Raw genomic sequence first — 24601 nt, 5'->3', positions numbered from 1 at the left:
TCCCATTTCTGTTTATCTTTCTCTCATTGGCAAACACCCTCACTCAAATACTCTCTCAACTCTACCGCAAGGTTCAGCATGCCAGGCTCTGGGATTCCTCTTTTTCGCTGGCTGGGGTAATGACATGGTTGTGGCCCTCACTGTGGTTGCTGTGAAACAACAGATCCGCTTCACAACCGCACCTTTCTGTGTGTTTATGTGGGGTGATGGATTGTGTGTATTCATCTGGAGGTGTGCCATCACCCTTCTCCTCCTTAAGCAACCAATGAACAATGTCTTTTCCATTTCATCCCTTATTCCATCTATATCTAATTGAAACAATCGTCAACTTTTGGATATACAATTTGTCATGCTTGAGTGTCACTGACACATGAGTTTGGATCTCATCCAGGTAGTGCAGATTTTTTATTTATTTTTTTGTTGAATTTGCCAGTTGGCCCGTCCAGAGTTGGAAATGGGCGCAGTGGAGCCAATTATAGCAATAGGTTTTGTGTGCAGTAAGCGTAGCGTGGCAGTAGTGGGTGTGATGGGTTTTTAATGGGACTGAGCCTCAGTCACAGATGTAAAGGCTTGTTGTTTTGGGTGATTACAATAGTCAGTATGTAATAGGTGTACTTGCAGAGGACAGTCCACTTGGATCTGTGTCTGATTGTTAAGATCAAGTACCACTCAAAGCCAGATGGTCTCCCACCAGTATTTTAAATCTACAGATTTATAATTAAAACAAAACTCACATTGTCAAGATTTTGTTTCCAAAACACAAAACAAAATAAAAGGCCTGCTGCTGCTGAGGTTACGTGCCTCCAGTTGTTAGTTACTTTGCTTACAAGCTTTGTTTGGTAATTATATCCAAGCACAAAGTGGAAAAGGAGAATTAATGAACTTCAACACTCTTTTCCAACACTCATAATTAATGCACTTGTTTCCTTATTCACAGTGGGGATTGAAAGCCAAAGCTTGTCCCCTGGAAAGTATTCTTAGGATGTTATCGCTTGAGAAATGAAACTGTCCCTTCTTTTCTTCTTCTTTGTAGTCAGAGTTGGATTCAGCTTATGGCTAGGAGCTCTACCATAAATGATATGGCGAGTGCCATTAGCTATAGATCTTTGTCTTTTCATACTGCTGGGCCTTCCTGATAGCTTAAGTGTTTTCTGCTTATTAACCATACTGTCATATGCTCTTTTGTAAGGATGCACATTAATCTTAATGCATGCAAGTACGTAAAAATCTTTTACAGCAGCATGCATTGAATCACAAGAGGCTTGATCAGCTAAGAAATGAATAAGAGAATTCCACTGCTCTAGGGTTTGCTTAGCTCAGTGTAGACTATTGAAGAAATGATTTGTATTCGTGCTGCCTTGCGATCCTCTGCCCTGTCTGCAGTAGCCAATCTGGACAGGGGGTTGTTATCAGAGGGCCTGAATGAAACAGCTGCCTAGCACTCTTTACCATGGCTCGGTTCAAGTCCTTCTACGCCTTTTGAAAATGTTGTGTTCTGCCTGTTGTGTCACACACTGCTCGCTAATGGCTCCTGGCTCTAATCCAACCTTATCCCACATTCTGAACCTGGCTTTGGTTGCATCAGGCCTGTCACAACTAGAGACTTACCTGGATCATGCCAGCCAGTAACAAGCCTCTGCTGGGGAAACAGTTTTCCACAGGGGTTGAGGCATATGGAGGATGAGCCCTACCCCACGGACTGCTCCAGGAGAGCATGGCTAGCACCTGCCACTGCTAACAAACTAATATTTAGCGACGAGAGGGTTTTGGCAAAGCCCTGTGAATGAGCCACACCGGATTTTTCACTTAACAAACTAGCATAGTCACATTTGAAATGGCTTTTTGCTACTGTTTTGGCTCTGCCCTCTCCCTGCCCTTGACTCGGGGAGCTTCTATTGAAATCAAGTGCACGTACAGACTTGTCAGCTCTATGTAGCCACTAGTAGCTAGCCTAAGTGCATCACCCTTATCTGTGATGTCACTTGCTTCCTCCCTGTTCATGCTTGTCTGAACCAGGTCATATGCTGCTCCCCCCCCCCCCCTTTACCTCCACCCTCCTTTTAGACCTGAATGTTTGGCTGCAGCCTAAGCCTTTTTTTGAGAAGGGCATTAGCCTGTATTTGTGGGCACGGGCGCTTTGTCATCCAGACCTGGGAATGGCTGCTCCAGATGGGTGATTAGTCACTACTGTGTGTATGTGTCTTTGAGAGACTGTGAGAGACCTACTGGTGTGGGTTAGAAGACGAGGCCGACAGCCTAACTGAAGATCCAACATCGGCACCTGCATTGTTTCATGTCATTCTGTAAGTTTGCATGCACAGATGTGTGTTTATCATCTTATAGCCATCATCCCCCCACTCACACACACTTACTCCCATTCCCAATGCAATCTCATCTCAAGCTCCGACTCGACTAGCTAGGCTTCCATCAGCAATTTGGAGTGCAGCTCTCATGCCTGTAGGCTGCTGTAATGATAGCTTTTGCCAAAAGCCCAGCTGTTTGCTCACAAAGTATGAGAATGAAAGGTGGAGAGAAGGAGGAAGAAGAGGACGAAAGTGTCACCAGCCCTCTTTTGTACAACTGTAGTCTCATACAGTTTCACTGAGCAGACCTAACAAAAGCAAGAACACGTGCACCATAAAAGATTAATTGGTTGCTGTTAGCTCAAATTCTCATCACCTGCAGCGGAGAAGGTAGGGAATACAGAAAAGAAACGCGTTGCTTGGTGTCGGCGAGGATAACGAGACACAAGGGGTAAAGGCGTTTTTCTCTCTCTGGCCGCTGTCTGACAAACATTTCCGAAGTTAACCACACCAAAGTTAAATCGAAGCTGAGATGCTGTTGTTTGGTGTTCACCTGGTCTACTTAGCATGGTGGCGGCTCATCAGCTGGCACTGTTTGCACTGTGGACACAGTTAACAGCCCTGTGTGTGTGTGTGTGTGTGTGTGTGTGTGTGGTGCATAGAAATGAACGAACATGTAACATTGCTTGTGTGTGTGTTTGGTACACTACTGTCCAGACACATCTGCCTGGCTTTAATTAGTTTTGCCTGGCACAGGGACCCTGCAGTCTCTCTGGTGTTTAATAACGGCCTCGACAGTGGTCATTTATCAAGGTCTGAAGAATATAGCTGAAGGATCGTGCATTCATTTAGTCAAAATCACTTAAAAGTTATTATCTTCTTTTTATTTTCTGAAGCTGGTTGCAAATAAGCTCCTGTTTCCCCTGCATGCTGAGGCACGTTCAAACACAAATCCGCTCTGCTGCGCATAGTTTGGCTCCCTTTCAGTACTCTCCATACATTTCCTCCCACTTTCTTCTCAGTTTTCTTCTTTGGTCATTGTATTAATATGTCATGTCCGACTCACATTTCCAGTCACTTGAATCCTTCCATGGGCTCTTCCTTGGCCTTACCCCCCTGCTCTTTTTGATCAGAGCCATGGCAGACAGACTGAGGGCATGTTTCGTTGTCTCCTCATTCAAGGGGTCTTGAAGTGAAACCAAGCCAGTCTCAAACAACTCCTCATTGTGTCTCTGTTCCCCATCTCTTGGCTACAGTGGTTTCAAATCAGGGCAGGACATTTTCACTGGTGAACCAACATGAGCTGACAGACACCCTCCTCTCCCTTCTTTCCTTCCTTCCCTTCACATCTGTGAATGTTACCTGACGAGACTCATTTGTCAACCCCCCTCCCCAGCCTCTCTCTTTCCGTCTGTTTGCCCCAGCCACCTGATCCCTCCCTCCTGTTGTGTTCGCCAGTGCCAACAGAGCTGAAGAGTCTGCTGTGCGTGTATTTGAGTGAGCGGGGATTCTAAAGAGATGAAAACTAAACTGAGCAGAGCCGAGGTGCATACAGTACAGGTGCAGCTCATCTTGCCGCTCGAGTGACAGCTGTCAAAGTCTCTTAATTTTGGCCCTCTTCCTTTGTGTCATGCCGACTGTTGTCTCACTCTAGACTTACTCAGGTCTAGCGAAGCACTCTTTCAGGGCAGGGTGGCCCCAAAAGGCGTAGTATCCACAGGGAGCCTCCCTCCGGCTGTTGCTCCAGCTGTTGCTCTTTATCAGTCTTTAACTTTTATGCTTTTGTATTGTATGGTTATTTTTTTTTGTTATTATCGCTGACTTACTACAAGGACAATTTCCCCATAAGGGATAATAAAGATTTCTACTACCACTGTGATCTATTGCATGCCAGAAGGGCCTAAAAAAGATTGTGAGTAATTCAAAAGCAGCAGGAGCAGCAGCTAACTTTGCCCCCGAGCTCCTCTCGCAAGATGAGTGAATGCAAATGGTCTTTTTTTTTTGCTTTTTAAATAGAGTTCCCCAGCCGTAATAGTCTGCATGTCTAGCACAGTGCAGCATAGACCCATATCCCCTCATTTAATTCCACAGGAACTTCCTTTTTGGGTGGGATTGGTTGTCTGATTCATTCCTATATCAGCTCACTAGAGGAGATTGCTTTGATTTTGGGTCCGACTTGACCAGATTAAATAGAGTCGGTCTGGGCCGCGTGGACGGGTGGCTCCCAGCCATCGACTCATTTGTGTTTCTCATTGTTGCTTGCAGCTCCCCTCCATTTTTGTTCTCCCCCTTTCTTTTGCCTCACAGTTCTGCTCAGTATCTGGCCAACGATTGATAAGACCCAATCCCTGACAATGCTTGGCGCACTGTACAGGATCGGTGGCGTGTGTGCGTGTGTGTGTGTGTGTGTGTGTGTGTGTGTGTGTGTGTGTGTGTGACCAGGCTTCAGGAGGGAGATGGGATGCGGCTCACGTCATTGTTTATCTACCTTTCCACTTCCAGATGGCATTCAGCAGAAAGAATGTGCTTCTTGACACTCTCTCTTTCTCTCCCTTTCTCTTTCCGCACTCCGTACTTTCCTCCATTTCTCCAATGGCTAATTCTGGTATATGAAATTGGTTTGTGTGTGTGTGTTGGGGTGTGTGTGTGTGAAGCTACTACTACTGCACTTTTTGGTCTCTTAATGAGCATTTGGGAATCTGAATCACAATGCATGAGTGCTCCAGTGCGACAACACATTTGAAACACTTGACACATTTTTCTTCGAGGTCATTGAATCAAAAAAAAATTTCGTCTCAGGCAACAATTGAGTCGATCAGCCCTGGTCTTCTTGGCTGTCTGGATTGATGGACGGTCAATTCCAGCAGCAGGAGATAATCACAGCGTGTCAGCCTCCACCAATCCAAACTCTTATCTGTGTCTGCCCACTGCCAGCATGCCACAAATGACCACAGAGACACGCAGTTCTCTTTATTGTTCCAACGCGCTGAGGGAGGTAATGTGTAGCTCGCTGAACTGAGCTCTTTTCAGGCTGCATCCTCATCTGGATTAACACATTTACATGAAGTGCATCTTTACCACAGGGGCACTTAAACTAACTCAACTCTGTGTTTTGGAAAGTGCATACCCTTATGATAAGGAAGCGCTTTTGAATGTTTTATTTTTTATGTTTTTACCTGCTGTCTGAGGCGTCTGGCAATAAGCCTTTTCCTTTAGAGTCCTTACAATCAAATCTTCTACTGTAACATGTCAATATTTTCAGGTTTTCCCATGGCACTGTAAGATTGTAAATCTTCTACTTTGAAGTCCCATTGCCTACAAGTGTGATCAAATAAGATTACTTCTCTTGAGTGTTTAGAGCAACAATGGACTTTGGATGAAAGTTGCCTTGTTTCTCACATCCGCTCTGTTGGCTAAAGGTCTTTGAGGGGGTTATTTTCCCGAGAGTACACTGCGCTAATTGTGCTCTAATGGCGTGCTGTTAAAGCAAAGAGTGGTAAGAAGCAGCCGGTTGGGGAGGCTTGCTGCCTTTTCCGTGCTGGCTGATTACGCTGTCTAGTTAATGCACACTCCTCAGATACAAATGGAGGGTGGTTATTGCATCAAGAGAGACAGTCAGCCTGTCAAAATCACCCTCTCTAACAGACAAGAGAGGGAGATAAAGAGAGATGGAGTAGAGTGAGAGAGAATATATTCTGGAGAGCCAATTTCACTGAGGAGATAGAAGCATAGTTGTGCAATTATGAAATATAGCTTTCTGTTTCAATAATGACTTTTTCTCCACAGGCTATATATAGGCCAGCGTAAATGATTCAAAGAATGGTCCATAGTGTTGTATAGATGATGGCCTGTGGATTCCTACGGAGGGCAAAGTCAGTTTCCAGTGAGAAATTGTTTTTCAATGGCACTATGTTGAGCAAGAATGGTGGAAATGACAGCTGGGGACACTGGAGAAAGCAGTGTAGGGCACTTCACCACTACGCCTTTCCCAAGTTGCCATCCTTATGCTGCGGTTAGTCACTTCCAGTTTCTATACTTGGTTTGTGTGTGTGTGTGTGTGTGTGTGTGTGTGTGTGTGTGTGTGTGTGTGTGTGTGTGTGTGTGTGTGTGTGTGGGTGTGGGAGTGCACGCCTATGTGTATTTGCTGGAACTCCACAGAAGGAAAAAGGGCACTCTACTGTTGTCATATTTTTCTTCTACTGTAATTAATCATCAGAGGATCACATGATTGTTTCAGCCCAAGATTAATTTTCATTTAGAAAAAAAATCCACTTCATTGCAACTTTTCCTTGCAATGAAGGGACTTTTCAAGTCACACATGAAAGCCCAGCGAAACACGGCCTCAGCACTGCTGCCAGTTGTGCCAAACACCCACTCTGGTTGCAGCACTGCTTACTAGGCAACTGTCTGGATGGATACTCAGAGGGGGTACATGTCAGCCGCTCTCCCTGCAGCTGGGCCAAAGTTAGGGGGAAAAACTTGGGTCAGGAACTGAAGACCTCCTTTCTGACATAATAATATAAGAAACAGACATCAGTGGAATTTCAAAGCTGCTGGAAACCTGAACCCATGTCAGACTGAGTTAAACGCATGACACAGGGACCTGAAATATTTATGCTTAACCACTTACCAGCAGCAATTACACATGCACATAAGCATGTCTACACTCGGAGTCATTAAAAGTTGGTCATCGTGTTTGGGATCTTGTTTTGCACCCAGCAGTAGCAGTCCTCCTAAATGTATAGAAAGAACAATGTATTTGCATATATGTAGATATAAACTCTAGGGCTGGACTATAGCTCTTGTGATTACTTTTATTAGTTTATTGCTCAGACAATGGTGAAAAATCAAAATACCAAAAGATTCTGTCTTTGTTGTCATTTGTTATTGTAGCTATTCTCAGTTGAATTAGTTTGGATTTAGAGAATTGTTTAAAAAATGCAATATGAGTAAATTCAATTCACACACACACCACTGCCCCAGCAGTCGGTGTGGGGAGGCCCCCCTGTGGTGCCAGTGTACAGCCATGCCCGACTCCACACTCATTATCATGATTGCCTGCAAAAGGTGGCGGGACGCTGAGTCCATTCACTCTGCCAGACGGCTTCATAAAGTTGCTGCCGATGGTTCCCAGTAGGCCCTCATCAGCGGCAGAGAGCAACGAAGCGCCTCAGGACTTTGCTCTCTGAAGTGACAATAGTTTTTCTGCCGATAAAGGGAGAAAAGAGAGCAGGGGAAGGTAGAAAAACAAGATGGCTGCCAAGCAATAGGAATCTGTTAAATGCCTCATAGGGAGGTCATCCAGGAAGTAATGAGGTGAAACAGTGCAGTAGAGCAGTAGCTGTCAGTCAGTTTGGACATTGTTGGATTATGATAAGTGCATGTTGTAAATGGTAACCACCTACATAACTAGGCAGCCCGGTTGAATGTAAACCACCTTCAGCCTCCTCCACCGCCTGCCTCTTTTCCAGTAATCTGCTTCATCCTTCATTCCTGCTCATTGAGAGCTAGGCAAGTAATGCTACCCATGGACCATTTCCCGAGCATAATCCAACATCTGTCTTGCAGACGTCTCTTGCTTTGGCATTAAAACCCTCCCTCCTCCCTCCACTCCTCTTGTCCTCCACCTCCTCTCCATCTTCCGCCCCCCTCTGGTAGCAGTCACAGTCACTGAACGATTTCCTCTCACTGTAAGGCTCCTTCGAGTCACTGTGGCAGTGTCAAACGAGACTCCTATTTAAGCTCATTAAATGTTTCCAAGAGAATAGGAAATCAATGGTGCATACCGGTGCGCGAGAACTTTTCTCTTAATTTAATTCTCCCCCCACCCCCCTTATCTGTTTGCACATCTCTCTTTCTTTTTCTCCTATCATTCTTGCTTGGTCTTTCCAGCATGTTGTTTTCCTTTAAGCGAAGGTGGTGGTGGGTGAGGTGGGATGTTGGGGGGGGGGGGGCAGAAACGGTTGCTTTCAGACACCATTTCAAACTCATTTGTGACGGGCTCCATCGTGCGTGGCTGTCCACGCTTTTCAGTGTTGTTTAGCCCTCACCACATGGAGGACAATCAACTTAAAAGTTTTGCTTACACTGTCCTCAGCCCGGAGTTTCAGCTTTTGATTTTAGGCCAAGCTGTTAAAGGAACAGGTTTTGACCAAAACAGAATGCTGCCTTGAAAACATCTAGGGGAGTAAAACACCTCATGTGTCCTTCCCGTTTTGACTTTCACCCAACTTCTACCATTTTGTCCATCTCCGTCTTTTGCTCATCAGAAATTTTTCTTAGATCACTGTGTGTGCTTGTGTGTGTGTGCGCGTGTGTGTCTGTCTGGCAGGGCTTTGTGCTGTCTAAACTTTGCCTGGGGGCTGGGCCCACACCTTCTCTGGAGCTCCTGTAATTGCTCTTTTGGGGCCTTGTCTCTGGCTCTGAGCCCGCCTCCATCACTCTCACTCTGGCTTTCTCCCTTGCTCTTTGGCCTCCTCCCTTCTTTTTTGCACTCACTCCGACCATCCCTCCCTCTCTTCTCTCCCTGCATGGCTCATTATGACTGATCCCCACCTGCGCAATTTGGGAATTCTCTTTACACACACACACACACACACACACACACACACACACACACACACACACACACACACACACACACACACACACTCATACAGAGCCACTCAGCAGTTTTCAGAGCTGCCTGCCTGTCACTCGGATGGTTTGTGTGCTATCTGCTATAAAACAGCTTTGCTAATACTGTTTGGCCGAAAAATGGAAACAATAGTGCCGTCACATTTTTTCACACATTTTCTCATCTCTCCCAAACCCTGGCACTTAAACTCCAGCTCCTGCCTTTGTATACACTAGCCTCAGCCTCAGCCTCCTAACCACAGAACTGGTCTTTTCCATTTCAGCCCTCCTTCCAGCCTGTCACCCAGCAGCCCCACCATGCCTGTTCCCAGGCTAGGGGGCTTACTTTGAAGGATAATGGATATGGCCAGTTGCAGCTGCTCAGTAGCAGGGCACTATCATAGGAGTTATCTAAGGGCCTGAGTGGCCTGTGATGAATGGCCGGGAGCTGTGTGTCTCCACCGATCAATAAGCCACTAGCACACAGACGAGGAACCCTCACACTCCGTTCCCCCCCTTCCACACATATATCTCCCTCTCATAATCTCCCACTATGTTTGTAAACTTTCCCCTGCAATTCATGGCCTGAATTGGGCCATTGATCCTTTATCCTTGGCTTGTTTTAAATAAAGGGCCAGTATCTCCTCTCCACCCAAGCATGCAAGGTTTCTGACAGCACTTATTGCTACACTGGCGGCGAAGCGCGCAAACATTGCTCTAGCCTGATCGAAGGCTGGTAATCGGAGAGGTAGAGCAGAGAAGCTGCTACCACCCCCACCCTGGAGCATCACTGAGGTTTCCATCACAAGGCTGATGCAGACAGAGCTCCCATGTGGATGTACACACTTATAATACAGGCAAACACACACGCATACACCAAACAGCCTTTCTGTCAGGGCTCATTGAGCACAACCTGTCCCAAAGCACCCAAACAGCCCCACCCAATCTGTATTGAAATAGGATGCTGTCAGTTTAGCCTCTGCTTTGTCTCAGTGTTGTGCACACTTGTATGTGAGGTCTCTCCAGACCACCTAAGCGTGTAAATTTGTATTTCTACTGCAGAACAACAGGTGTGTCATAGCCACTGTATGTGTTGGTTTTTCGCTCTGCTGTCGAGGGATTTGCGATGAAAAGAGCCGACTAAAAATCTGTCTGTCTGTCTGTCTCCACTCCAGGGACTTTCAGTAGTCTGTATCTACCTATCTTCCTCCTCGTCTTTCGCCTTCCCCCCCATTTCACTCCTCTCCCCCTCTAGGTCTGATATTTTCTTTTCCTTTTTTTTCTCTCTCTGATCAGCCGTTGTCTCTGTCACAAAGAGCAGATTCTCAGCCTGGTAATTGCATGTCTGCTGGCCACCACACCTGTTGCTGTCAGTGCAGTGGTGTGGGAGAGAGGGGGGAGCTGCGCCCTCTTGCCTCAGCAACTCTAACCCCCTCACCGCCACCTTTGCTGCAGGTGTAAACCCACAGGAAGGGGAGAGTGTAACATGGCAAGTGTGCGGTATGGGGTGCTGCCACAGTTGATTGTGTTAATCTTTAACCTTGAGCTTCACCTCTAGCATGTGTTTTTGTGCAAATGCATGTACAGGTATCTTCGCAACGCGGCCAGTACTGATGCTTTATTTTCTCTCTTTCTCTCTCTCTCCCCCCCCCCCCCCCCCCCCCCCCCCCCATCCGCTTTCTTTCTCTCCCCTTATCCAGAGCCCAGGCCCTTAATGAAGCTGGGGGTCAGCAGTAGTGTGCGGCTAATTGGCCAAATTTGCCTTGGGCTCCGGCTTCCTGTGATTGAAGTGTCCAGTGAGGGCCCGCCGTGCAGCCGGCGCTGCACCCTGCTTTGTTCCACTCCAGCAGCCAAGACGCTCACTGCACCCCTGTCTGCCTCTCCCTAGTGAGTAGCACTTGAGGTCATTCTATTTTCACTTACACTCCCAATAGGTTGTCCAGTTTTCTTTCTACTTGTATTATTTTCACGCAACGAGAGTCCTCAAGCTCTGACTTGTCTTCTAAATCACTTGTCCTGCTTTGTCATTCATTTTGTTTCTTATAAACATTTATCTTTTGTGCCTTGTTTTTCAAAGCTTCTATCTGTGTCCACTTTTCCCATCGATATTTTTCTTTTTTTATTGCTAGACTTTCACTCCCACACTTGGTCCCAACATTTTCTCACTTTCCTTGGCTTGTACCACCCTCACATTGTTTCTCTCACTTGCCACAGTGAGATTTGGGCAATTACTACAGTCCCCCATTGGCCAGCTGCCAGAAAAACAACAACTTCCAACCCCTATTTCTCACACGATGGGCCCAACAGTCCCAGCCCTGGCCAAGCTGTATCACACTGTTCTGAGTTAATAGGAGGGGTTGGAGGCGATTGCGTGGCGTGGGGTGGGTCTCTAATTAGTTGAGCCTCCACTTTCTACTCGTTAAGGCAGTCCTGGCTTTCATTGTTTGGCTGTCAGTACAACAGTAGAGGTAGCAGGGCGATAGTGAGCTCTAGGGAATGGACTGGGCAGATAGGATTTGCACAGGGAAGGGAGTTAGGCAATAGCTGTGCTTCCCAGCAGATAGCTGACTGTCTCACCTGGGAGCTACACAGGCATGGGTCAGCCCCCAAGTGCCACAGTACACAAATGAAAACAATTTGTGTTATTGCGCTCACAGAAGTGGAACATTGCTGGCTAGGAAATGGTCAACACAGTATGTTTGTGTGTCAGGAAACAATGGTCCAATTATAAGTCAAGTATTGGCTTAGGAGTTAGGTTAAGTTATAATCTGTCATAACTTTATTTGCACACCACTAGGTTTCTATTCTTGTTTGTTAAAGGCTGCAAGTAATTACATTTGCTCCGATGCTCATTAAATGACGATCCCCAGCAATTAATTGCTGCTATAATCGTTTTATATAGACAGCTGTAAAAGCTTCTGCTGTTCATACTTCACTTAAGAGTGGAAAAACGACCATGTTTTACCATGATTCACTCAGACGATGAGATGAATGAAAAGGTAAGGAATATTAACATACACAGTTGCACATAATATACTAAGTTTGGGTTTATCCACTTTTCCAACCTTTTTTTCTAAACTGTTTCTGTGGTGAACTTTAAAACCCAAAGCTGCCACAAAGCCTCAGGACTTGCTGGTTTCTTAGTGTGCCACTCTCATCCATCTGGGAAGGGCTTAGCTTGACAGACAACTCCTTTTCTCACTCATCTTCTCCATAATCAGCTGCGTGCTTAGGCCATAACCCTTGTGCTCCACTTTCCATCACATATCCTCTAGTCCTGCATGCCTGCCAGCGTGCCCGCCGGTGTTAAATATATACAAAATATGGCTCATTTGAAATGTTGGCTACCCCAGGTGGATGTTCTAGCTGTGCTGAATTAATAGAAGTCGGGTGCAGAGATGCTTTTCTCTCAAACTACTTAAGCTACATGTGTGACCCAAAACACAGCACATAAAAAATTCATACATCTTATTTTTAGAGCTTTGTTCAGTGTTTTTATCCCTTTGTTGTTCCCACGCTTCATCTCACATCCCAAAAGATGGTGTAAATGTCATGGTAATGACATGCTTTTTGGTAGCCATGAGGATTAGGAGGTGTCAATCATTTCCCCTATGAGGCTTTGCCTTGGCACAACCCCGGAGGTACTTGAGGATGAATGAATTTGGATGCACAAGAGCAAACAAATCCCTTGTTTTTGTTGCCATTTTTTTGCATGTGACACTGACCTTTTTATGTGCTTTATTACTTTAAGATACTTTGGAAATTAATAAATGCAGTCTGTATATACTGTATACTAGACTGTTCCACACTCTTATTATTGAAAAATGTGTTTCTTTTGAAGGGTATAGAAAAAATAGGTAAACAGAACTAGATAGCTTTTGACACATCATTTTTCAAAGAGGAAGCTCATATAAAATATTGTTTTGAAAAAACCTATTGGCACTTTTTGAAGTTGGTTCAAAAGCTGCCCATCATCAAACATCCTTTCTGTGCATCCCTGGAGATAAGAGTGAGTAATTCATTTGTCATGCTAAATCAAAGTGATGATCCTAACTTTAATATCTGTGATCTATGGAAACTCTGAAATTGGTTTGTGAAATGACAATGTCTCATGTAGTCTAAATATCTATGACAATGTCATTGTGGAGGAAAATGCATAATGCTTAAAACTGTCATTGTAATGCTGTGTTTGTTATTTTTTCTCATGAAACATAAGAGTAACTTCTGTTTTCAGTGATGCAGTGACAAATGTATAACTCAATCCCAAGCTTTAAAAATTCATTATCACCACAGCAAGTTATTGCAGGTCTGGCAACAAAACTAACACCTACAATTAGCCTCTTATGCTGTGACTACAAAATCGGCACTATCAATCAAATCAATCAAAATTTATTTATATAGCACTTTACAACAACCAGCAGGTATCCGAAGTGCTTAACAAAATGAGTAAAAACATACAACAGAAAGAGTAAACATAGAAAACAGTAAAATCAGAAAAGGTTACAAAGAAACAAAAGAATAAAAATTGTCACACCACTGCTACGTTTTAAAAGCCAGACTGAACAGATGTTTTAAGTTTGGACCTAAAAAGAGTGACATCTGTAACAGTACGCATATCAGGGGGTAACTTGTTCCAGAGTCTCGGGGCTGCAACTGCAAAAGCCTGATCACCCCACCGTTTATACCTGGACCTTGGGACTTCTAAAACCAACTAAGGTGCTGGCACTTCGCTTGGAAGCAATGATACCTAATATCATTGATCCCGATCAAACAGGCTTGATACCAGCAAGGCAGTTGTTTTCTAACATGCGGCGGTTGTTTAATATAATCCATTCTACTCACTCGGCCCATCGGCTGGAGGTTCTGCTCGTCCTTGATGCGGAGAAGGCCCAAGACCGCATCAAGTGGAACTATCTCTTCATGGTATTGGTTTGGTTTGGGTTTGGTACTTCGTTCACTTCTTGGATTAAATTATTGTATACCTCGCCAACAGCTTCAGTACGCACTAACCTGATCAGGTCCAACACGTTCAGGCTGCAAAGAGGAACTCGACAGGGGTGCTGCCTCTTGCCATTTCTATTTGACATAGCCATTGAACCTCTTGCCGTGGCGCTGAGAATGCAACAGGATATCCCTGGTATTGTTAGGAACCAGTTAAGACAAAGTTTTGCTGTAAGCGGATGACCTCCTACTCTATATATCTAATCCAACAGAATCAATCCCTAAGATTATAGACATATTACAACTATTTGGAAAACTATCTGCTACAGATTAAACCTCTCTAAAAGTTCACTTTTTCCTATAAATCAACTGGCAATTTTCATCAATTATAGCAATCTTCTCTTTAAATTGGAGCCCCAGTTCAGGTATCAGGGTTACACGTCAATACAAAGACCTATACGACTGCAATTTCAAACTGTTGCTAGAATGCACAAAACAGGTTTTTCAAAGATGGTTACACTGGCAGGCCGAGTAAACCCGGTTAAGATGACCATCTTGCCTCAATTCTTATATCTATTTCAGATGATCCCCATCATATTAACAAAGTCCTGGTTCATAAAGTTGTATAATAATATTACCTCCTCCTCTGCCTTTATTATAAATAAAGTTCACAAAAAAAATAACCCTTACAGAATGTGAAAAGATGGTTAAAAATGCAGCTAGCCCCCCCTGTAGACATATCTGCCAGATAACAAATCTAAATCACCGCAGGCCAACACAGACACGAGGCCCTCATCAACAGCCTACGTTTGGTTGTGCTCTTCAAACACGGTAAATGCTGTGTCCTTGCTGTACCAAAATAATATAAAACACCTTGTTCCTGACTCATCACCCCTCCTCCTACGAGCTCCTCCAATTCCAACATGGTACTGAAGCCCTCCAGTTTTCCATCGCCCCCTGTGAATTTCCAAGCTGTCGGGGCTGACTGGGCTGAATGTTTTCTTGCCAGGGCACAGTTGGAACAGATCCGGCCTCCGGGCCACATATACTGCTCCACTCTAGCCCCTGCAAACAAAGCCTGCCCCGCGCAGCTGTCATCTAAATGCTAAGCGCTTTGGATCGCTACCGTATATTACTTTTTGTAGAAAAAGGACTTGTCCTCTTGGAATTGCTGAGCATACGCTGCTATTTGAGCAGGTTTTATGATTCATTGAATTTGCACTAAATTATCATTAGAGAGAATAATTTGTTTATCAACAAGATGCCTGATTGCAGAGAACTATATAGGCGATGCAGATGTATTTTTTATGGTTCTTATATTTAAAGTAGTACGAGCTTTTCTTTGCTCAGAAGCATACTTTTTTGGAACAACAAAGTGTTGTAATGGTTATCTTTCAGATTATAGTATAAGTCCTGTCTGCCAAGTTAATCGCCCATCTGCACCCTTGGGGGGCTGAGAAATGTGGCCGTTAGGCGTTATGGGAACATAAGCTAAACAGCCAGGCCCACTTTAAGGGGAGGCACGTTGAGAGACAGACTCCAGACGAACCTCTTAAACAGTTTCATATCAAATCCACAGACATACAAATCTCCACAATGATCTGCCAAGTTCCTTCAGAATTCACTGGAGCAGGGACAGCAGAATTTCACAGCCCCGTCCAGGCCCCCGCTCCCCTCCTCTTAGCCATCACTGGACGACGTTTGGCAGCAGAGGGTGATGGCAAACATCTGCGAAAGTCTGTGTGTGTTAGTACGGATGGTTGAATACACTCACTAGATAAAGAACTGTTTGTATGTATTTTGTTTTATTTTTGGAGGCATCACACATGGCAGCAGACAAGTCAATTCTTCCAACATAAATCTCACAGGGGAATGAATGAAATATGAATGTTGATGCAACATGCAAACTGTTTTAGTAGTTAAGGCTCCAGGGCTGATGTTTTTAGAATCAGTTCTGCCGCCCTGTTGGCAGATAAACAAGCACTTCCTTCTCAACTAAATTACTTCCTGTTTATGGCAAAGAGGAAGTAAAGGCATTGGCCTAATTTTCCTATTTTTACTTTGAAAAGATGGTTGTGTTTGCATGCTGACTATATATTGTCAGGGATGTGACTGCTCAGAGTCACCGAAGTCTCTTTTATTTGGGTGTGCTGAGCAATATAAATAATGAAATGGAGCCAGTAATTGGTGGTTCTTGATAATTAGTACCAAGCTGTCAGCTACCAAAGTTGATCTGATGGTGCTGCAGCAAGGGCAGTAATTACTATTATCTATGGGGGTTGTTGACACAACTATAATCCCATTCTTAAACAGGGTAGGGAGGCTTATGTTTGCAGTCCCCATTTCCATCCACAATGATGCAGCTGACATAAATCTTAAGTATTTGTATTAATGTCCGTCAAGTAGCTAACACCAAACCATTATTGTAAACGGAGAGGGAGACCCCCTGGCCCTAAATTATCTGCTTGGTGACTATGTGAAGAGCTTGGCCATATTTTTCATTGGTCAAACAGTTAGACTTTTACCCTTCTGCAAGGGCCGTGACGCCCAACCATGAACGGCATTATCTACCATCTCAGCAGGTTTTCTAATACCCCTGTAATCCTGTCATTTCATTCATGAATACAGCTTGGGTTATTCTCGGCCTGGGGCATATCTGCCTGCCTGTCTCTGCTCCTCTGTGTGAGAGATTGGATTCCCCAACTCCAGTCCTGTTTCTTTTAACCACACACACACTAGCACACATGTTCATGCCCAAGTGTTTGCTCATCTCATGTCAGATTCCCATAGCGTAAATGGGCTGGTCAGACCTGATGATATATAGGGTAGAGGACAATTGCACCGTATACCACATAGGGAATGATTCCTAGTTGCGGATAATAACTCATCCTCGCTGAAGTGAAATTCCGCTCATCTGGCTCAACACTTACAAGCACAGGATTTGCCCCGTGAGATGAAGACAGTGAATGGCCTCAAAAGCAGAGTACCCAGGTGACATTTCCTCTTTCGCCTATCATGCAAAGTAATGAACCCGCCGGAGATTCTCATGAGGTGTGCAACAAAATGTGGACCGTGATTATTAGGTGAGTGGAAGGGGGAAGCTTGGGATGTGAGGGTGAGTAAAGGGTATACAAGTTGCTCTTTTCACCTATACAGTAGCATGCGTCACGTATTTCGGCTTTGTGGCTTTGATGCTTTTTTGCTTGAGGCGTGATGGACATTTAAACATATTGTGAGGCATAGAAAATGGCCTTTTCAGTAGGTTATTTATAGTAAAGACGTATATTCATTTGATTAGAATAAAACATCCATTACATTCTGAATGAACAGCATTGGGAGGTGAGGCCAGCAGAGTGCAGCTCAATGTAATAACAGTTGTGCGTCTGCCCTAAATGAGCCAAGGAAAAGAGTGAGTTCCTGTAGATATTAGTTTCCTTTGTAGGGGTGCTCAGATCTGACGATATGCTTTGTGAGGAGTAATAAAGAAATATATCTGTTTTTATTGTGCCTTGGCGACAGTGTTATGTTTAGAACTAGTATAAAGAGCTGGAACATCGTGTAAAATGATATTATGGTCCATTAGGTGGGGGCCCGAGCTAAGCGTCGCTAGCGGTAAGCGAGGACTGGGGGTAATGGGGCCGCGGCGTATTGTCTGTGATCTGCTCTTTCACTTCTCCCTGATTGAATCGTCTACATCACTGGCACTCCATCTCCTGGGGAACTGGAGTAGACGAGGTGATTTTGGCTGAAAACATCACTCCGTCAAACCTGGGAGATAAGAGAATTGGGTGAAGGAATTGGAAGAAAGGCGTTCTGTAAAATGTAAAGAAAAAGGTGACGTTCAGGAATTATTGCTAGATAGTGTGAATGCTTGATCCCAAGGTGTATCAATGTTTGATTTTTGGAATAGAAATAATCTTGTTCTTTATTGCTGCACATAGGGTCTTTTGCAACAAAAACATTGTTCATTTTAGTTAGAGCTCTGATTGAGAACAGGGAAATAGACATGTTCTCCAGCTCTCCTTATAATTGGTTTAGGCCTGCTTATGCTACTGTACACCTTTAACCAATGCTCTTGAGGTTCTTAGTACTGTTAATTTTGTCATCTATTTTCAATTTAGTCTTAGTCTTGTGTCAAATGTCCTTGTTGGGTTTAGTCTTATTTAGTCATTCACTAAGTTAGTCTCTAAACTAAAACTAAAAGTCATTTTAATCTAGTTATAGTCAAAAGAGAAGTCAGGTATCTTTCAAGTCAAGTTTTAATAGTGTTTCACACATCTCAAATATTGGTTAAATCTCATAATTACCTAACAAAATATACTTGTTGAATGATTTTTGTTGAATGCAACTTTGTTAAACGCGTCTGGTTTTATGTTGAGCCTCTTCCGTCATGCAAATACAATCGTACACACACATGTTAGATAAGTGCGACAGCTCCTGGGCTCTACAGCATGTTGTTTTGTTGCCAGAAGTTGCATGCATTTCTCTAGCAGCTCTGCAAGCTGTTTAAGAGCAGCTTTGCCAGCTCTCCTTTCCTAGCCCGGAGCCGGGGCACATCGCTACATGCTGTAGCGGCTTCTCCAACAGACTGAACCGGGCTTTCTCCCTCCCCCGCCTTGGCCACATTGCTACCTGGATGTGTGACGGCTATTTGAAAAAAGGTGATATGCCGAATCTCTAGATGAGCCGCAGCCGAGCCGCGCCTGATTGAACCGCGGTTAGTGGGGGGAAAAAATACTGTGAACCAAGCAATTGGCCTGTTTGGAACAGGGACAATCTCCAAATTCAATCTCATGATGAAAAAGTAGAGATGATTTTAGACAAAAATAAAGAGAGATTTTATCTTAGTTTTTATTTTATGCAAAACTGTTTAGTCTCATCTTTTTTTTTTGTCAACAATAATGCATGTTAATTCAGTCTTAGCCAGCATTTTTGGAAATTAGTCTCGTCATTGTCTCGTCTTCGTCATGGAAAAAAAGGTTGTTGACGAACATATTTAGTCTTGTTTTATCTGATGAAATTAACACAAGTTCTTAGTCTCCTGACCATCTGTACAGTATGTCTGGTCTGGATCTATACAGAGCTCGTCCTCTACTGATGGGAATTTCCCCAGTGGATATCAATAGAAGGGGTAAGGATCTTAAGGTGCTGTTCAATCTGGCAGAACCTTTAATATGTTCTCCCCTTAGGACCCACTCCCACTCAGCATACTGTAAGGAGGGGTCTGCAATGGTTGAGAAGCCAAACATTTGCATACCTAGCTTGAGACTATTCTGCAACCAGAACCCACAAGTAAACTCAGCTTCACCTCTAGTCCTTGTCAACCTACACCCTTCCAGTGTTGAATAGGCGAGCCATTGTGTTGAGAGGCATAGTTTATCTGCTCTCCTTCGGAGCCAGCATGGGGGCTCAGGAAGTAATCTGAACCAAGCAGGCAAAGAATTCCAGGCATCCTGAATGAAACCAGATGTGTGTTTTTGTTCACTTTGTCTCACGCATGCTTTTTGTGACTTGCACAGAAGATACAGTTAAACACATGATACAATAACAAAACTTCTGCAGGGCAGTCCGGCTTTCATAACAGATAAGGAAATAGGATTTGCCAGAAATTGCTAATGCAAGCACGTTTATGTTTGCGTGTCCCTTCCTCCCACACACAGATTACCATTCAGATTGTGTTGCTCCTGCATGTTTGTACATGTCAGGCTGTTTTGACCCAGATATGAGCAACACACACATCTCCATCAGCATGTCTTTGATTGCCATATCTAAACTGCCCAATTCTTTTTTGCATACTTGAGTGTTTTTTGATGTTGCATTTTGTGATAATCCTCTTTAGAGCTGAATTTAAACCTACGAGGAGGGATAGCACAAAAATGTGATTGCGACTATATTCTATTAATTTGCATGCACAAAAGCAAATTACTAGAACTGGGACACCTAAATAAAATTGAATTATTGTTAATTATACCCGCTAAATTATGTCAGCCAAGAAAAGATACACAGGTATTTACATATCTGATTGCCATCTGACAACTATTTGTTCTATGTTACGGTTTTTTAATTCTCTGTCAAAATCAAAGTGTTAAAAAATGGTTAACATCACCAGCTGGTTTCTGGCATTACACCCACATTGCGTAAGTGTTGACCCCCAGGCTAAGGTACTTATATGGTTCCGCCAGCAATACACAAATGCTTTTCAAACCTATTCCACGTCCAAAGATGGTTTCTTTTATTGGCTATCCTATATCATCAAAGGCAGGGGTGTTCAATGGCCGGGGTTATTACTGGCAGGAATGAGTGACATGCTTGTTGCATGTTTACATGTAGGCTCATATCAGCCATCACCACAGGAAATGACCATCCATTTACTTTGAAGTCACAGCAGAGTTTTTCATTATTTGTACTATCTCAAGAGACACGAGGAGTCAGACCCCCCCCCCCCCCCCCCCCCCCCCCCCCCCCCCCCAAACACACATTGCTGATACTATGCACTCACCCTCCGCTGCTCCCCACTCAGATCCTTGCCACCAAATGCATGTTTAAATGCAGAACAAGCGTCTATTAGCATAGAGTATGGGAGTGCTGGTTACCACAGGGCACAAACCCCACTACCACCCCTTCCCTTCTACACACCACACTTGCCTGAAAAGGCTGAGAGGGCACGTGTAATTGCATTTTCTTCTCCCTGTGCAGAAACTCAAACCCAAGATAACGGCAATCCTAAGATTTCCCAACCCTGGCCTATTCTTCCACTTCCTCTTTCACAGTTATTCCCACTTGCCTCACCGCTCACCTCCACCCGCTTCAAACCTCCACTTCCTTTCCTTACGCTCCTAGCATGTCAAAATGTGTGGCGTGCGGAGATGAAATTAATTGGATCACTGTGTAAAAGTGTTCAGCCCCCCATGGCATGCCGCTGTGTGAGGTAGGATTGGCACACACGCAGAACTTTCTGCAAGACCAAGAATTGCTTTGCTGCCAGTTTGTGCCAAACTGTCTTTTCTCTAGTGGTCCATACAATATGTATATGTACAACTTTCAGAGCAGGGAGGCAGATGTGTTGTTTATCTGCCAGTAGGGTGCATGCCAAAGCAGCATGCCTGGGTTGGGTGTGGTTGAAATCTGGGTTAGGTAATCCCTTGTTGAGGTTATTATGCAGTAATGCTAATTAAGCTTTTTCTCCACTAGTGGCGCTACCAAATGGACATGATAACCCACGTTTTAATCAAGCATCACAATTTACAATGACAAAATCCTCGTGACTAAATATCTAGTCTACTAGCACCCGGACTATCTGGATCATGTGAATGTTAATGCAGGTTTTTATGAAATATAAAATGGCAGGCTACTGTTTAAAATGCTTTTAACTCTAACCATGCTTTACACCAACCAAAAGCTAGTAAATTGTTGAAACCTCTGCCAATACATTACACAACTGTCTGTTTTGATACCATAGCTTTATCATCAACCTCTTTTTACAGAACCCCTTTTTCATTGAACAAAATATACCAAACTTATCAGTGCAGCATGGTTTTATGTTTTTAACACAAGCAGCAATAAGAAAATTGAAATTACAAAGTTTTAGGGGGCTCTGCTGGTCAAGGGGTTTAAGGCTATGACCATAAACCGCATCATCCACAGTGTAGGGTCCAGCAGGGGTCCTTTGTTGCTAGTTGTTCCCATCTCTCTACCCTCATTTTCATCTCCCTACTGTCAACCATCTAATAAAGGCATACATGTTTCCTGATTTGAGATGAGCAGATATCTACGCAAATTTAAAAAAAGCAAGACTAAAAAGCTGACCAAGCATTCAATGCCATGGACACATTTCAGTCAGAACTCAAGAAGCATTGAGGTTAAATAATCAGCCCTGCTATCCAGCTCTTCCATTATGTGTGTGGTGCCTGTGTTGTGTTGTTATAAATGCTTCCTCTGTTCAAAGGTTGCTGTTTGCTCCCCCCTTGCTGTCTGATCAGTGCTGTGTGGCTGTACCTTTTTGACTTCTCTGTTTGGCCTTCTCCCTCCATCCTGCTGGCTGGCTTTGTCTGATTTATGACAGTATGGAGCTAATGGTACAGAACCAGGATTTGTGTCTGTGGCGTTGTGACTGGACTGGTGCCGGCTCATTGGCCTCCTCACTTATCTATCTCTCTCTCGCTCGCTCACTCGTTCGCTCCCTCTCTATTACTTGCTCCCTTTGGATGAGGTGAGCTACTCGGCTGTTGATCAGCATCCCTGCGGTCCAACTCATTCGTCTTCACCCCTTCTTCTTTGCTTTCCGCCAGAGGAAACAGGCTGCTGGCAGGGGAGCCGACTCACCTTCAGACAAGGCCACCAAACCTTGCCTCACCTTTCATCCCTTTTCATCGTTTATATCCCCCCGGCCGTTGCTCACAAACACTCACTAACACACATTTCTCTCCACTCTCTGTCCCTCTATGTCGACACTGAAGACCAGGGCCAGGCTGCTATGCAGGCAGGGGGCCCTGTATTTGGAACTGTGTTAATTAGCAGAGGAATCTGGAGACGAAAACCACGTTATCTACTGCCACAACCCCCATCTCCTCCGGTCCCCCTCAACTCTCTCATTCTTCCTCTTTCTCTCTCTCCATGTCTCTGGTGGTTGCTTCCATCATGCCACTTATGTCGCCAGGTTTGTGAAGGATGTCGCTGCCAGCTGTCTTTTTCATGGATGGCTGCCAACCTCTCCCCGTATCTTACGTCCGTTGTCATTTCCTTATTTATTCCCATTTCTCTCTCTTGTTTTCCCACCTTCCGCCGTTAATCTGTTAATGAACTCTGTCTCAAGCCTGTTTCTGTTTTCCAGCATTGTCTCAGGGAGAGTATATTAGTTTTTTTAGGCAATGACAGGCTGTTATGGAGCCCTCCTTGGCACATTTGCGCAGTGGTGCCAAGGTCGGGCAGGGCGGAGAGCGCCACGGTCGGCAGACAGTCTGTGGCCGCCTCACCATGCCAGCTCTGCAATCTGTGTGCACTGTGTTAAGTGCAAAGCAGACACTACATTACCCTCTCGACCTGGTGGCGTTTGCCTTCGTCAGTGGCCCAATAAAGGTCAGAAGAGCATGGGCAGACCAAGAGAGCTTTATATATCATCTAAACATCTAAACAATGAGAATCCCAATCGATTGGCAAATTCTGTGCCACCTTTCTCTCTTTCCACCTGACCCAGCAGCATATATTCTGCCTACAAGCAGTACTGCCATGGTGCTTTTGCCCCAAATTGAGTTCTTTGCACTGTGGGGGATTTTTTTTCTTTCTCATTTCAATTGTGAGTTTGAGATAGAAAGAGATAATAAAAGATAGAATCAGCGCACTCAACAAAGTCAATTATTGTCCATGCGTTTCAGCCATTTGATGTAGACTATTAAAAGCATGGCTGATGTAGCCCACATAGGCTGCATGTCCCATTTTTCTGTGCATCCAGAAACTTATAATTTGTCTGTGTGGTATCTTGTCCATTGGTGTATGAATCCATTTGCGTGTCTGTATGTGTTTTAGGTTCTATGTAGCCTTACCTCCTCTGGTGAACGATCTCCTCTTTACACGCACACACACACACACATAGAGTACATGTACAGTGAGTGAGTCATTCCTTTTGTTCACACAGTATAACTTTTGGCTCCAGAGAATTCTGGCTTCATAAATTAATATCACTTGGTCTTTGATTATATCAATTAATATGCACTGGCAGTGTTAGATGAAGGACATACGGGACAAGGCTAATTGTCCCCTTTAAACCAGTTGCATTCAAAGAATTTCCATGTCATTAGTCACTTTGTTACAAATCTGAGAAAGGCTTTCCTGCTCTCTTTTCCAGAACTATTTCTATATGTCTTTTGTTGTTTTGTGTTTATCTGGGGTTTTTTTTTTATGTATCCCTCAACACCCTAAGAAACCTCCCAATAGTAGTCCAGCCATAGTTATATAGGTTTTTGAGAGTTTTAAATATCCTCTCATTGATAAAATTCTTTGATACCCTTGTTAGAGTGTGCTGATTCCACCATTGGGGGAATTAGGGCCGCTTTTGTACACTGAAGCTCCTTGGTGCCATGCAGAGCTGTGATAGTGATGGTGCTTTCTCTCAGAGAAATACAGGAATAGGGACAGAGAGGCAGCTTCTCTCTGATCTTCTGCCTCTCTCAGAACCATCTGTCTGGTGCTGGCCCGACATTCTGCTCCGTGTATTATTAGCACTTACAAATATATACATTTCTCACATCTAGCTTTTGAGAGAAGTTGTAGCACATGCTGAGTAATGCTTGCCAGGAGATGGGAAGTGAGCGCAGATAGGGAGCTGGGCAAAGTTGTGGGAGCAATGCCTGCCATTGCTTTATTGACGGGAGGGAGAGGGAGGGTGCACATGACTGGATAGATAATGGAAGGAGGGCTGTGGATTGGCTGTGTGATCAGGGTTTGTAATATATCCCAAACTGGCTAATAGAATATTTGTTCCCAGCAGCATGATATCACAGCAAGCAACATTAACTCTGAATACAGCCTGACATTTGGGAAATCTATTATTCTTATTCTTATACTATTCCCCTTAAGCATGCAGTAGCAAATGGTTTTACACAGCACCATTGTAACATCACTAACTTATGTGATGTAAAGCCTTTGCTACCAACGCTAAACATGTTAAAGCACACTTTAATGTGTAGCTATTCCGTGTTTGCCAAATTATTTCTGCAGTTGAAGATGGTGTTGCTCTGTTAGTCACA

The 24601-nt window shown here is 44.2% G+C and overlaps 1 protein-coding gene across 2 annotated transcripts in view; it reads left to right on the top strand.

The window, feature by feature from the left end:
- plxnb2b (plexin b2b) overlaps nt 1–24601 on the top strand; it is a 114167-nt gene that overhangs the window by 12320 nt on the left and 77246 nt on the right. The window contains exon 2 of one of the 2 annotated variants that reach the window (XM_034878480.1): nt 10619–10805. The exons of the other annotated variant lie outside the window; for it this stretch is intronic. The gene's annotated coding sequence lies outside the window, so the exon portion shown is untranslated. The remainder of the gene's footprint in view (nt 1–10618; nt 10806–24601) is intronic. 2 annotated transcript variants of the gene reach the window in all.

The sequence above is a fragment of the Etheostoma cragini genome, chromosome 8 (genome assembly GCF_013103735.1).
Source record: "Etheostoma cragini isolate CJK2018 chromosome 8, CSU_Ecrag_1.0, whole genome shotgun sequence".
NCBI classification, from domain to species: Eukaryota; Metazoa; Chordata; class Actinopteri; order Perciformes; family Percidae; genus Etheostoma; species Etheostoma cragini.
The sequence above is the reverse complement of the archived record's forward strand: the minus strand, read 5'-3'. Positions and strand labels throughout refer to the sequence as shown.